The sequence below is a fragment of the Macaca thibetana genome, chromosome Y (assembly GCF_024542745.1).
Source record: "Macaca thibetana thibetana isolate TM-01 chromosome Y, ASM2454274v1, whole genome shotgun sequence".
NCBI lineage: Eukaryota > Metazoa > Chordata > Mammalia > Primates > Cercopithecidae > Macaca > Macaca thibetana.
In genome coordinates this window covers 2,261,327-2,277,239 of record NC_065599.1, presented here as the reverse complement: position 1 = coordinate 2,277,239, position 15,913 = coordinate 2,261,327, and positions in this window count along the sequence as shown.

Sequence of the window (15,913 nt, the reverse complement as noted above, 5' to 3'; positions counted from 1 at the left end):
CCTGCCCCCAATATTTCAACATAGGTTCTTCTTGTTTTCCATAAGTGTTGGTTGGCTGAGATATAAAGAGAAATAATGCAAAGGAAGGAGTTCTACAGCTTGGCAGCCAGGGATGGCATCACATATCAGCAGGACTGTGATGCCCACCTGAGGCTCAAAATTAGCAAGTTTTTATCAAGGATTTCAAAAGGGAAGGGTGTTTACAAACAGGGAGTAGGTACAAAGATCACATACCTCAAAGGGCAAAAAGCAGAACAAAGATCAAATACTTCTGACGGAACAGGAGAAGGGCAAAAGCAGAACTCCTGATAAGGGTCTATGTTCAGTGGTATATGTATTGTCTTGATGAAGCTCTTAAACCACAGAAAACAGGGTTCAAGAGCAGAGAACCAGTCTCACCAAAAAATTTAACAGGGTGGTGTTTCCCAACCCTAGTAAGACTGAGGGTACTGCAGGAGACCAGGGCTTACCTCAGTCCTTGTCTCAAATACATAGGACAGACATTCTCAGAGCAGACATTTATTGACCTCCCCCCAGGAATGTATTCCTCTCCTAGAGTATTAATATTAGTGTTCCTTGCTAGGAAAAGAATTAACTATATCTTCCCTACTTGCACATCTGTTTATAGGCTCTCTACAAGAAGAAAAATATGGTTATTTTTGCCTGACCCTGCAGGCAGTCAAACCTTATGGTTGTCTTCCCTTGTTCCCTAAAAATTGCTGTTATTCTGTTCTTTTTCAAGGTACACTGATTTCATATTGTTCAAACACATATGTTTTACAATCAACTTGTACAGGTAACGCAGTTATCACAGTGTTTCTGAGGTGATGTACATTTTCAGGTTACAAAGGTAACCAGATTAAGAGATTAAAGAAAAGACAGGCAAAAGAAATTATAAAAGTATTATTTGGGAACTGATAAATGTCCATAAAATCTTCAGAATTCGTGTTCCTCTGCCATGACTCCAGTTGGTTCCTCTGTTCTGGGTCCCTGACTTCCCGCAACACCCTAGTAATTTTTGAACGTCACTTGATGTTTTCATTTGATCCCTACATATCGTTACTTTCTGTGTCAATATTGTAGTGTCATTTACTAAGGTCGCAAAGTAGGAACAAGGAGTAGTAGTCTGAATTTTGTCAGGAGCTATAATGAAACCAGCATGAGAAATAAAATTTTGCAAGTGATCATAACATTGGAGTAATATTTCTTAAGTAGGGACAGCACAAAGAATATCATCTATATAATTCCATATGAACTTTAAAGCAGTTTTTTCCAATTCTGTGAAGAAACTCATTGGTAGCTTGATGGGGATGGCATTGAATCTATCAAAATTGACAAATGAGATCTCATTAAACTAAAGAGCTTCTGCACAGCAAAAGCAACTACCATCTGAGTGAACAGGCAACCTACAGAATGGGAGAAAATTTTTGCAATCTACTCATCTGACAAAGGGCTAATATCCAGAACCTACAAAGAACTCAAACAAATTTACAAGAAAAAAACAAACAACCCCATCAAAAAGTGGGCAAAGGATATGAACAGACATTTCTCAAAAGAAGACATTCATACAGCCAACAGACACATGAAAAAATGCTCATCATCACTGACCATCAGAGAAATGCAAATCAAAACCACAATGAGATACCATCTCACACCAGTTAGAATGGCAATCATTCAAAAGTCAGGAAACAACAGGTGCTGGAGAGGATGTGGAGAAATAGGAACACTTTTGCACTGTTGGTGGGATTGTAAACTAGTTCAACCATTATGGAAAACAGTATGGCGATTCCTCAAGGATCTAGAACTAGATGTACCATATGACCCAGCCATCCCATTACTGGGGATATACCCAAAGGATTATAAATCATGCTGCTATAGACACATGCACACGTATGTTTATTGCGGCACTATTCACAATAGCAAAGACTTGGAATCAACCCAAATGTCCATCAGTGACAGACTGGATTAAGAAAATGTGGCGCATATACACCATGGAATACTATGCAGCCATCAAAAAGGATGAGTTCGTGTCCTTTGTAGGGACATGGATGCAGCTGGAAACCATCATTCTTAGCAAACTATCACAAGAACAGAAAACCAAACACCGCATGTTCTCACTCATAGGTGGGAACTGAATAATGAGATCAGTTGGACTCGGGAAGGGGAACACCACACACCGGGGCCTATCATGGGGGTGGGGGGGAGGGAGGGATTGCATTAGGAGTTATACCTGATGTAAATGATGAGTTGATGGGTGCAGCACAGCAACATGACACAAGTATTCATATGTAACAAACATGCATGTTATGCACATGTACCCTAGAACTTAAAGTATAATAATAAAAAATAAAAAATAAAATAAAATAAAAATAAAAAATAAAAAAAAGAATATCATCTATATAATGAATAATGTAACAATGTGAAAATTTTGTATGAGTAGGTTCAATTGCTTGTCCTACATAAGTCTGGCAAATTGTTGGACTGTTTAACATTCCTTATGTCAATACTTTCCAATGAAAATGCTTAGCAGTCTGCAGGCTGTTTACCTCAGGAACTGTAAATACAAACCGTCCACAGTCTTGCTCAGCTAAAGGGATAGTAAAGAAACAGTCTTTTAAATCTATGACTATTAAAGGTCAACTTTTTGGAATCATAGCAGGAGAAGGCAATCCTGGTTGTAATGTCCCCATAGTTTGAAATAAGGGCTCTAAGATTTGTCAACATTTCCATTTACCTCATTTTTTCTTAATTATAAAGACTTGAGAGTTCCAGGGGGAAGATGTTGGATCCGTGTGTCCTTTTTCTAATTGTCCAGCAACTAAGTTCTCTAAAGCCTCCTGTTTCTCTTTACTTAGTGGCCATTGTTCTATCCAAATTGGCTTATCTGCTAACCATTTTAAAGGTATAAGTTCTGGAGACCTAACAATGGCCACCATCAAAACTGATATCCTAGACCTTGAGAGAAACTTTATCTTTCCACATGAAGCAGTTCCTTCAAATCTTGCACATTTTTTCCTAGTTGCGTATCAGGGACATACCCCATTTCATGCATCATATATTGATTTTGAGGGCTATATAATTGTTCTGGAATTAGAACTTGGGCTCCCCATTGTTGTAGAAATCCCTTCCCCATAAATTTATAATTACAGAAGTTATAATTGGTTGAATTATCCCAGATAGTCCATCAGGCCCTTCACAATGCAAAATAGAATTATTTGGATATGCTTCAGGGGCTTTACTAACTCCAACTATGTTAAATTGAGTGGGTTGAATTGGCCACACTAATGGCCAGTGCTGTAGAGAAATGATTGAAATATCTGCTCCTGTCTCTATCAAACCTTTAAATTTCTTTGCCTGAATAGTTGTTTCTATTGATGTTTATCAGTCATTTGATTCACCCAATAAGCTGCTTTGCCTTGTTGATTTGTGCTTCCAAATCTTCCTGTTTGTTTAGTTTTACTTTTCCCCATTCCCACATATGGCACAATCAGGAACTGTGCTATACACTCTCCTGACTCTGCTTTCCAGGGGACAGAAGTAGATATAACAAGTTGAATTTCTCCTTTGTAATCTGAAACTGTTACTCCTTTATGTACTCTTATTCCTTTTAAATTTAAACTAGATCTACCTCGAAGTAATTCTACCATTCCCACTGGCAAGGGTTCACCATCTCCTGTTGGCACTTTTTGTGAGTGTTACCCAGACAGAAGCCTCATAGCTTTTGTGCAGCATAAATCTACTGCAGCACTACCGGCTGTGGCAGGGGACAGGCATTGTACAGGAGTGAGAGAATGGCCTGAGCTGGAAATAGCCTGTGTTGGAATGGGCCCAGAATGGGTCCCCCATGGCATTTCCTCAAATCAGATTTCATCTTTATCAAACTTAGAGTAACACTAATTAGCCCAATATTTTCCTTTTCTGCATTTTGGACATATTTCAGGCTCAGCAGTTTTCTTTTTTCCCTCAACTGGTGGTCTGATTTCCTGATTTTTTTCTACATTCTTTTTTAATATGATCATGCTTCCCACAGTTAAACAAACTCCAAGAAATGGAGTATTTACTTTACCCACTTTCAATCTTGCCATAACTTGCATCAAAAAAGTAGCTTTATGCAGATTACCTCCAATACCGTCACAGGCCTTGATATAATCAACTAAATGTGCTTCTTCTCTAATAAGTCATAGAGCAGCCTGGCAATAGCAATTGGCATTCACAAAAACTAGTGACCTAACTTTATATCCTGAGCAGCCATATCTGCAATCACCTTTTTAAGAGACCCCTGTAACTGAGCTATAAAATCTGCATATGGTTCTTTTGGTCCCTGTTTTATGTCACTAAAGGAAGGAAGAGTATTGTTCTTTTCCTGAAGTGATTTTTCCCCAAGCTCTAATGCACACTACTCTAAGCTGTTCTATGGCATCATCCTGCATGACCACTTGTGCATCCAAACAAGCCCAACCGCTGACCCCCAGAAGTTGGTCTGCAATTATGTTAATTTGAGGTTGGGCCTGGGCATTGTGAGAAGCCTGAGCATAAACTTCATCTCCTCACCAAGTTTTAAATTGTAAGAACTGAGCAGGAGTCAGCCAAGTTCGAGTAAGAGCATCCCATTCAGTAGGAATCATGTGACTGGAGACAGCAACATTCTTTAACACATTACAAAAGAAGAACCTGGTACATATTGATTAATATTGTGTTGAAATTCTTTGAGGAAGTCAAAATGAACAGTATCAAAAGTTTCTATACTATTTCCCTGTTGACCCTAATGTTCCCTAACAGGGAACTGCCAAGCCTCTATATCACCCTTTCATATAGCTTGCTGAATTCTTGCCTGAATAGAACTGGAAGCAGTAGCTCGAGGCACTGCTTGAACAGTCCTGGGTGCAACTACTTTTCAGCCAGCGTGCTCTGAAAAAGAAAGATCTGGAGGATCAGGCCACTCTTTTTCTTCAGAATAATGAGTTGGTGCAGAAGTGGACGAATCTCTCTCTCCTTTGCCACGTTAGCTTCAGTTGGCAGACAAACCTGCTCTGTCACCTCTTCTATTACTTCTATATCTTCTATTACTTCTATTACTCTTCTTCCTCCTCATGATCAATGTGAAAATGTTCCAAGGTAGAGGGAACCAGAGCCCACACTTGTCCCATCTTTATCCTGATGCTTCGGAGCTCCCCTTCTTACTATGGGGATTGCTTAAGAGTACCCAGGAGTCCTCTAGTGTAGTTCCACATTCTCCAACCATCATTCTGGTGATCCTTTGACCCGGGTTTGAGCCTCCCCATATGGACACCACTTGCTGCAACCAGCTTGGTTGTGGAGATCATAACCCAGTGACGTTAATGGCATTAAAGAAACACAAACAGAAATACCGAGTGTGAAGTGGGAATCAGGAGGCTGACAAGCTTCAAGCTGAGAGTCACAGAGTTTTACTTACTTATTTATTGACAGCAAGCCAGTGATAAGCATTGTTTCTATAGATTATTGATTAACTAAAATGGGAGACAAAGAATGGGCTCTGGTTAGTTACCTGGAGTAGGGCGTGTCCTGGAGGCGTAGATTGCTCATGCTATTGTTTGTGGTTCAGGAACTCCTTAAATGATTTTCTGCCCTGGGTTTGCCAGATATTCCTTGACCTCATTCCAGTAAACCAACAATCTTCAGTGAGGGTATCACAGCAATCATGAGCATGTCACAGTGCTGCAGAGATATTGTTTATGGCCAGTTTTGGAGCCAGTCTATGGCCAGATTTGGGGACCTGCTCTCAAAAAAGTCTTTATAATATATGTAAAATAGCTAATGATTTATAACATATTAATAATATAGATCAAGGAAGAGTGATAAAATACCTGGCCTACACCTGGAAATAAAACAAATTTGGCAAATCTTCCAGAAAATATAAGCAAAAATATGTTCTTCCTTAACTGCAGAAGGGTTATAGTAAAAATACCTTTGTCTGAGGTTTTATTTGTTAAATGACAAATGATTTAATAGAAATCAAGCACTTATTTATAATTCACTGGAGCAAAGTTAAAAGTTGCAAAAGCAACTCTCATGAAAGCCAGAGATTATAAGTGTAAGATAAAATAAAAAAAAAAAGTCACACTGACTATTAAGAAAAGAAACATCTCTGTGGTTTCAACTTCAACAATATTAGCTTGAGATTAAACTTGTTAATTCATTGAAATAGTCAACTGAGGAGTAAATTTAGATATATTAGCAGGAAAGAGACCGTTTCTGTGTTTGATGGGGTTGGGCTCCCTGCCTAAATAATTGGTGAAAGAAAGTGTGGGTCAGACATTTTGGTAAAATATTTAAGTCAGTAGAGAAAGTCATGCCCCACAGATACTAGGAACTAACACAGAATGAGGTTTTTATTCAAATCCATGAGAGGAAAGATTTATATCTCAACCTCTATCCTGTGGGATATTCAAGGCCGATGTTAGATTTTTGATCATGCCTACAAAATATAACTACGCCCAAAGAAGAAACTGGTATAAAATGCTAGAATAAACAATTAAGTTCTTAAACACCTGGAAAAATTAACATAAAACGGCCACTGTGAGAATCACTTTAAGCTTAAGAACTGAAGATTGTTTTACCACTTCACAGACAACATTAATAATTAACTGACAGATGGTCCACGTCCTAACAGGTAGCTAAGGAAGACACACTTAAGGAATATTCTCAAGGATATAAAGTTGAATCAAAAAAGTCTTTATCATGAGTAGGTTTAGGTGTCCTCTGAGACGAAGAAATGGAATCTAAAGGAAAAACAGGTGGGTAGAAGGACAAAAATACATTTTTAAATAGACGATTATACATTATTGAAAAATGAATCACATATTAAAGGAACTCAAATATTTTGTTTGTTTGTTTGTTTGTTTGTTGCTTATGCAGTAGATTCCACACAAATATAACATGAATAAGTACTTTCCTAAGTAAATCTGTAAGTAAATTTGCCAGGTGCAGGGGAATAATGAAGTTGAAATGTCACATTTCAATTTAAAATTTGATAACTTGTTGACAACAAAGAATTTATTGTCAGTATGACCCTGTCCCATGTGATATTGAGAATATTATTAAATTACTAGAATATTGAGAATTATTCTAAAATGTTATTAGTTGCTTATTTAAAATGAAAATGTAACTGGGAATCCTGTATTATATCTGGTGACCGTAGATGAAACAGAAGTTAGGAAAGTTGAACTCACTGGTGGAAGCTTTTACACACATTTACGAGAAACAGCAGAAGACAAAAATATATAGAAAGAGAAACAGATTATGCAAATAATCTCTACATAAAATATCCACATAAGTTACCATTTACTAAAAACACATTTTTGACTCACAAAGATCATGCCGAGAAACAGATTATGCAAATAATCTCTACATAAAATATCCACATAAGTTACCATTTACTAAAAACACATTTTTGACTCACAAAGATCATGCCAATATTAAAGACTTATCAAAAGACAAAGGAAAATAAATATAAAGGCTATTTTATTTTAGCAAAGAGAAATATAAATCTCAAAATAAAAGAGGTATGCAGGAAATTTTTCTTTGTTTCTTTTTTTGTTTTTTTGAACAGGGCTGGACATACGTTTTACTTTGTTTAAAAAAATTTCAACAAATTGGGTCCTTCTGACTAACTACAGAAAGTGTAGAAATATGGTGACTAATGTCAAAAGCAGGAAAATAAAAAATATGAGTAAGTAAAGTAGATGAATACAATTAGAAAAACAGGTGGTCGGTGGGGAGAGAGAGAGAAGCACAAAGGTAGATAGGAGGCAAAGGCAGAGAAAAATAAAATTTAGGGTAAATAAAAAACTGTCTAAGGAAGTATTAATTATGTAGCTAGGAGAGTAACCAAATTAGATGTAAGCTGTTACATAAACCCATGTGTTAAAATATAAAATACTCTAACATTAGATTGATAAAAATTTGCTTTCACCCGGGAATAATCACACTGAAATATTGAACATAAAGGTTTATTAAAAAATTAACAAGTATTTATCAAAAAAGTTAACCTACTGTTATTATGTAAGGTTAAAGACAATTTTAGAAAAAATTCAAAGAATAAAGAAGGAAATTATAGATAACTTAAAAGGTGACAGACAAAATATGAGATAAAATACTAAAAAATTATTTAAAAATTATTAAAAAATATAAAAAAATTATAAAAACATAATATAAGGTGACAGAGAAAATAAGAAATATCAAAATATGAAAAAACTTTTAAAGATAATATAACAGTCAGAAATGTAAAGTCATCAGTAGCATTGTCTCAATAGACACCTGAGGCAAATTTTATGAATATCTATTTATGTAGACAAGTCTCAATTGTAGTGAGAGGTGATATATGTATATACACACACACACACACACACAATGTAATATATATAATATATATTCATCTAGACTGATGAGTATATAGATATTTAGAAGGAATAGAAACAATTTGCAATGCTTGTGTACTTATTTTTCTTCAGTTTTTTAATGTGAACCAAAGTAGTGGAGCATGTTTCCAGGATTTCAGAACTCTACCAGTAGAGCAAGTATTAATACAGAATAACACTTGTCTGCTCTAATGTCAGGTACATCTCATCTAACTAGCACCATGCTTTGCCTTCTCACATGCTCTCTAGACATCATACTCACCCTTCTCTTCCAGATCCACTTTCTCATGACACTGTCTTCTAGCAGGGCTTACTTGAATGCCAGCATAATGCAGGCTTACCAGGGTATCCAAGCAAAGAAAGAACAGAAAATGCAAGACATCCAGTTGTAGTAAACTGAATAATTCATTTCTTACACATAAATATTTGCCAGGGTGTTTCATCTGAAGCATTTATAGCTCTGAAAAATAATCACACAGCTGCTTTTCACTACAGAGGCGTATTCCACTAAACTAATGTAGACTTTCAAATACCTCATTTTCTGTCTCAAACTGCTGGGATGTATCTTCAAGGAAAACTTTCCAGTGGTTAAATCTTTTTCCTTAGAACAAATATTGGAGGTTATAAATTAGCAGTTTTAAAAGACAACACTTTGTCGAAATGGTTGCTCATACCTTTTAAGTTTGTGGCATGTACACATTCATTACTGGAGCAGTTCTACCAAGACACTCATTAGAATATGTGATACTCCTTGATAGGGACCTGTGACACACCAGCATCAAGGGATGAGACCACAAATTCATAGATATGCCATCTATCCTCAAATAAGTGCTATTTATATAGGAAATAAAATGGAATTGGTGTTAAGTTTTAATTCTGACTTTAATAAATGTTTGCCTCAAAAATAATGTGATTTTTATGACTGACTTTTCAAATTAGATTTTCTTCCCAAGTCCAGGCCCCATTAATTTACTCATCCAAATAAGAACATATTTTGGAAAAATACTAAAATTAGCTACAATTATGCTGATTCTATCACTAAAGAATTTGGATTCCCACTAATTGATAAGTTTTCCAGAACAATTTTATCATCTACTACTAAAGGGTCTGGATTCTGACTCATTGACAAGCTTTCCAAAAGCAATTTTGTAATAGGTTATATTTCAATAACATTCTCATTCATTTTTCATTATCCTTGGGAAATAAACATCAGCTCCACCTTAAGGAGTATTTGTTTAAATTTCTAAGAATTTATCTCACAATCACAGACCCAAGTATCTTTCACAGAATTTTGTTCCATAAATATTTTTCTTAATTAAAAAGTGTCACCTTCTTAAAACGACCACCATTTTTAACCATTTCTAAGTGGTCTGGGTAAAGAGTTTCATACCAACTCTCTAAAACCTAATTTCAAACTGACCACAGACCACTAATCTCTTATGTTTATTGACTTGAAGACATAATTTAAATTAGGGTTAGTATTAATTTCTTTTTATCAAAATATTAGTTTCCTGGAATAATAAAGTTTGATGTTGAGCAAGAAAACTACTTGAGTTTAAGCCATTTCAAAACAGGCTTGCTTTCTGCATTATTATTGTGTTACAGACATTAAGTGACTATAGGTACTGGGTATTAGTGATGGTAAACTTTGTGTTTTTCATTATGAAATAATCTATGTAACAGTTGGGTACAGCAGTACTTTTAAATGGGCTGCTAAATATAGGATTAACTATGTATATTCATATTAAGAATTAGCTTGTGATTTTCACTGTTTCCTGGATATTAAAATATACAGGTGCAGAAAACTATTCAAAATTGAGGAAGGAAGCACAGATTTATTAGGGTGCTACTAAACTTGAACATCAAGTATCATATATCTGTTGATGAGGAAACCAGCCCCACACCAGCCAGCGTGTACCCCGAGTTCAGCAGAGACAAGGGAGTTAGAAAGAGACAGAATAAGCATTTAAAGGCAGGTCCAGGGGACCGGAATGTTGGAGGCTTGATCATGGCCCAGAGCTCCTTGGCTCCACCTAATTTAATGGTTTACAAGATCTTGGTTCTTAGGGCAAATGGGAGGGTTTAGGAAGGGATGAGGAAAAGGATTAATCAGTGAAAGAGAACTCATGAGTCATTCTATAAGATGTATAGGAGTGGCAGTTTCTGTGAATTTCCTTGAGCAAAGGTGTGGGTCTATACTACTTAAGATCTTTAGCTTATCATTACTGAAATAGGTGAGAGTGGGTTTCAGGAGGAGTGTATGATTACACTCCACAGCTTCAAAGGAGTGTTACACTCCTGAATCACCCATGGAATGCCACTGAGTGGAATGCTATTGGGGCATAAAGACCCGAAGGCAATAATGAAACTTTTCTCCTCAGAGGCCGCCCATGGCTCCACATGGGTGTCTCACACAGGGAAGACAAACCCATCTGGAACCCCAGAAACTCTCTTTCCCACATGTCCCCTTTGGTCATCTCCATGAATTATGTTTGATTAATAACTGCCATTGCTATCATGGCTCGTTCTTGGTGTCTGGCTTCTCTCCCAAGGCACCGTCTGCATCTGTACACTAAAAACAAATAGCAAAAACAGACACAACCCAAAATAAAATTTGCAATTTTTGATCCACCTATGGTTTTAATCCGCTTTAAAGGATTGATATTAGAAAGGCCATGAGCGACTCCAGCAACAATATTAGCTCCAGGAAATGGGCTGACATGAGCCTGATATGTGCCCAAAATTTGTTGTTTTTTCTTTTTTTTTTCAGTTTAGCAATATCTAATGTTAAATTATCTTCTTGTGATGTCTAATCATCTGCCAGTGGTGTTCAGTGGTATTATAAGTGCTAGGAGTAATACAAAGATCAGAAGTATTCCAACCACATTGCATTTGAATTCTATGCTCCAAGCACATAATCCGATCTCCCATCCAAATTACTGTTTGACAGAGATCATTAATTTGATTTGCCAGCTTTTTATCTATTTGGCTTTGGGAATTCAAAAACTTAAAACTTTTCTTCCAACTATCCACAAAACCCACAGTTTGATTAGAAGAGTGCAAAGCAACACTAGCAGCAACAGCAGTAGGTGTGACAGCTATAAGGCCCATGATCACAGCTATTAAAGTAAATATGGATCTCTTTGATCTATTAAGTATTCATTTTAGTACTTCATTGATAATATGTATGGAGGGAGAGGTCTCCCAAATCTACTGAGGGAAACAGGTATCCAATTTTTTCTCAGGCCTTAACCAGTAAAATGCTATTATCTTGTTAAAGGTAGAATTAATGTAGGTAAAAAGATGAGAGTTGAGGCATGATATGGTTTGAGAGTCAGGTAGGATATTAATTTTTTCCACTGCCAATAAAAAAAAGATGTTTAGCACAACTCTGAAATGAGACCTTCCTATTAGAGGTTATGACTATCAAAGTTTTTTTACACTGGGCCTCTGTTTTATATTCTCCTTTCCAAATCTGAATTGGGGGTAGAGCCATCATTAATATCCACAGTTCTGGATGTTCTGGACTTATAATTGGATCAATCATTTTTGGGCATGGAGGAGCCATACCATTCTCCTCCCACTAAGTAGGGTAACTTTTTTCAATTTGTCTACATAATTTTGGTGCATTATCTGGGTAGTCATTTGCAAAAGGAGCCTTCCTACAATTTTTGCTCTGTCCAGTACAAGTTAAGGCAAAGTGTCCCCTAGGGGCCCAATCAATGATGGTTCCATAGGAATGATTTTGTAGTACAGCAGTGCTCTTTGCAAGACAATCTCCCCAGGTTAGCACCTCTAGCTTTTCAGACTATTTACTGGCCTGCCTATGGCAGGGATTCTTATTAGGTTTAAATTTATTAATCTGGCGCTGTGTCATAACATAGACTGCTCAAGTTATTTAATGGTGTCCTAGGATTGAAATGTTTTTCACCTGATTACATGAATAGAGGCTTTTGATCCATTATGTGCAGGGACAATTACCATACAACTTTAATTATAATTTAAACATCTAGCTGTGGGACCCAGGCAGATGGGAGAAAAGTAATAACCATTGTGGTTTTGATTTGCATTTCTCTGATGGCCAGTGATGATGAGTATTTTTTCATGTGTCTGTTGGCTGCATAAATGTCTTCTTTTGAGAAGTGTCTATTAATGTCTTTCACCTACTTTTTGATGGGATTGTACTTTTTTTCTTGTAAATTTGTTAGAGTTCTTTGTAGATTTGGATATTAGTCCTTTGTCAGATGAGTAGATTGCAAAAATTCTCTCCCATTCTGTAGGTTGCCTGTTCACTCTGATGGTAGTTTCTTTTGCTGTGCAGAAGCTCTTTAGTTTAATTAGATCTCATTTGTCAATTTTGGTTTTTTGTTGCCATTGCTTTTCCTGTTTTAGACATAAAGTCTTTGCCCATGCCAATGTCCTGAATGGTATTGCCTAGCTTTTCTTCTGGGGTTTTTATTGTTTTAGGTCTAACATTTAAGTATTTAATCCATCTTGAATTAATTTTTATATAAGGTGTAAGGAAGGGATCCAGTTATAGCTTTCTACATATAACTAGCCAGTGTTCCCAGAACTATTTGTTAAATAGGGAATGCTTTCCCTATTTCTTGTTTTTGTCAGGTTTGTCAAAGATCAGGTGGTTGTAGATGTATGGCATTATCTCGGAGGGCTCTGTTCGGTTCCATTGGTCTATACCTCTGTTTTGGTACCAGTACCATACTGTTTTGGTTACTGTAACCTTCTAGTATAGTTTGAAGTAGGGTAGCGTGATCCCTCCAGCTTTGTTCTTTTGACTTAGGATTTTCTTGGCAATGTGGGCTCTTTTTTGGTTCCGTATGAACTTTAAAGTACCATCTCACACCAGTTAGAATGGCAATCATTAAAAAGTCAGGAAACGGCCGGGCGCGGTGGCTCAAGCCTGTAATCCCAGCACTTTGGGAGGCCGAGACGGGCGGATCACGAGGTCAGGAGATCGAGACCATCCTGGCTAACACGGTGAAATCCCGTCTCTACTAAAAAATACAAAAAAAAACTAGCTGGGCGAGGTGGCGGGCGCCTGTAGTCCCAGCTACTCGGGAGGCTGAGGCAGGAGAATGGTCTAAACCCGGGAGGCGGAGCTTGCAGTGAGCTGAGATCCGGCCACTGCACCCCAGCCTGGGCGACAGAGCAAGACTCTGTCTCAAAAAAAAAAAAAAAAAAAAAAAAAAGTCAGGAAACAACAGGTGCTGGAGAGGATGTGGAGAAATAGGAACACTTTTACACTGTTAGTGGGATTGTAAACTAGTTCAACCATTGTAGAAGACAGTGTGGTGATTCCTTAATAATCTAGAACTAGAAATGCCATTTGACCCAGTCATCCCATTACTGGGTATATACTCAAAAATTTATAAATCATGCTGCTATAAAGACACATGCACACGTATGTTCATTGCAGCACTATTCACAATAGTGAAGACTTGGAGTCATCCCAAATGTCCATCAGTGACAGACTGGATTAAGAAAATGTGGCACATATACATCATGGAATACTATGCAGCCATAAAAAAGGATGAGTTTGTGTCCTTTGTATGTACATGGATGTCCTTTGTATGTACATTCTCAGCAAACTATTGCAAGGACAAAAAACCAAACACCACATGTTCTAACTCAGAGGTGGGAATTGAACAATGAGAATACTTGGACACAGGACAGGGAGGATCACAAACTGGGGACTGTTGTGGGGTGGGGCAAGGGGGGAGGGATAGCATTGGCAGATATACCTAATGTAAATGATGAGTTAATGGGTGCAGCACACCAACATGGCACATGTGTACATATGTAACAAATTTGCACATTGTGCCCATGTATGTACCCTATAATTTAAAGTATAATAAAAAATAAAAAGTGATAACCAATGGAAACATTCATTAACTTTCTTTCCTCCCCTGGATGAATAGGACCTTGGTTATCTGTTGGTCTGGGCAACCAGACACTATCATTAGCATAAACCTCCACCGGGGTGTCTAACCTTGTAACAGGCCTAATCAGTGGTGGGGATGAATGTAGCCCCAATAAGTATAATTTTGATCTGCCTCAGCTATAGGGAGACACACCACCAGGGAGATTACTGCCATCATAGCTATTATTAGATTACTGGTGGTCAGCGGTTTGTTCTGAGACCTCAGGTTCTCTTCTGCAATGTAAGCTAGTCTCTTCCTATCTGCCCCAAGGTCAGTGGAGTTGCTTGGTGAGTTTTACTGGTTTTCATCTCAGCCATCTGATGAACTGGGGGCTCAGGGACATTGCGAGGTCTTTTTCTCTTCCTTGGATTCTGGCTCATGGCACAGCTTAAGATGTCTTTTGTGTACCCAGACAGAAAGCTGATTCTCTGCTCTTAAGATACAAGCAAACCCTTGACCCCAACAAGACCCACTGAGGCTTTTGTTTCGGCCAGTTTTTTTGCCATTGATAAAGAGCTATGATTGACACATCTGCTCCTGTGTTAACCAGATTTTTTTCCTTCAATAGTGACCATACAAACAGGTCTATTGTCAGATACTTGATTTACCCAATAGATAGCCTTGCCTGCTGAATTTGTGTTTCCAAATCCTCTGCTCTTTTTTCTGAGCTTTCTCCTAAGTTACCATATGGTAAAAGCAACAGTTGAGCTATTCTGTCACCTGGATTAGCACTCCAGGGAACAGTGGAGGAGATAACAATCTGAATTTATCCCTGGCAATTAGTGTCCACTGCTCCAGTATGTACTTGGAAAGGATACAGCTTCAGTACAGCATCAATCTACTGCCCACCTTTAGCTGTGGAGGGGGACAATTGCTGTACATTTGCAGAGGTATAGACTGGGCTGGGAACACTCCATTTGGAGTCGGGGACATCCCATCCTGAATTGGGAATGCTCCCTTTTGAATTGGGGCCCAGTCCTGAGTTTTACCTTTTTTTGACTCTTTGTACACTCTCTTTTTGTATGTCCTATGTGTCTACAATTATAGCAAGATCCAGGTAACACTCATGTGTTTTTTGTTACCCTTAGTCCAGCCATTGCCTGAGCAAGAAGACTGGCCTTATATAAGTGTCCCCTAATGCCATCACAGGCTTTAATGTATTCACTTTCACCTAAAGATTTTTCCTCATTTAGATCTGTCTTTCCCTTAATAGGTCTAATTGCTGCCTGTCATTCTGTATTAGCATTTTCATAAGCAAGCTGCTGAAGAATCCTGGCATGAGAATCTGAATTAGTCTTTTGAGCCCCATCTGCAAACAGGTGATAAAATCTGGATAACTCTCCCTTGGACCTTGTCAAAATGAGTTAACAGAAGGATAAGTAGTCATGCATTTTTTCCCAGGCTCTTAGGCATATAGTTTTCAGCTGATCAACAGCCTCATCCATTAGCATCTGTTGATTTAGAGTACCCCAATGTCTGTCCAATTCAAAGCAATTGATCAGATGTGATATTTACAGGAGTTTGGGCTTCAGCATTTCTGTGTGCCTGATTTGTTGCTTTATCTGCCCACCAGGT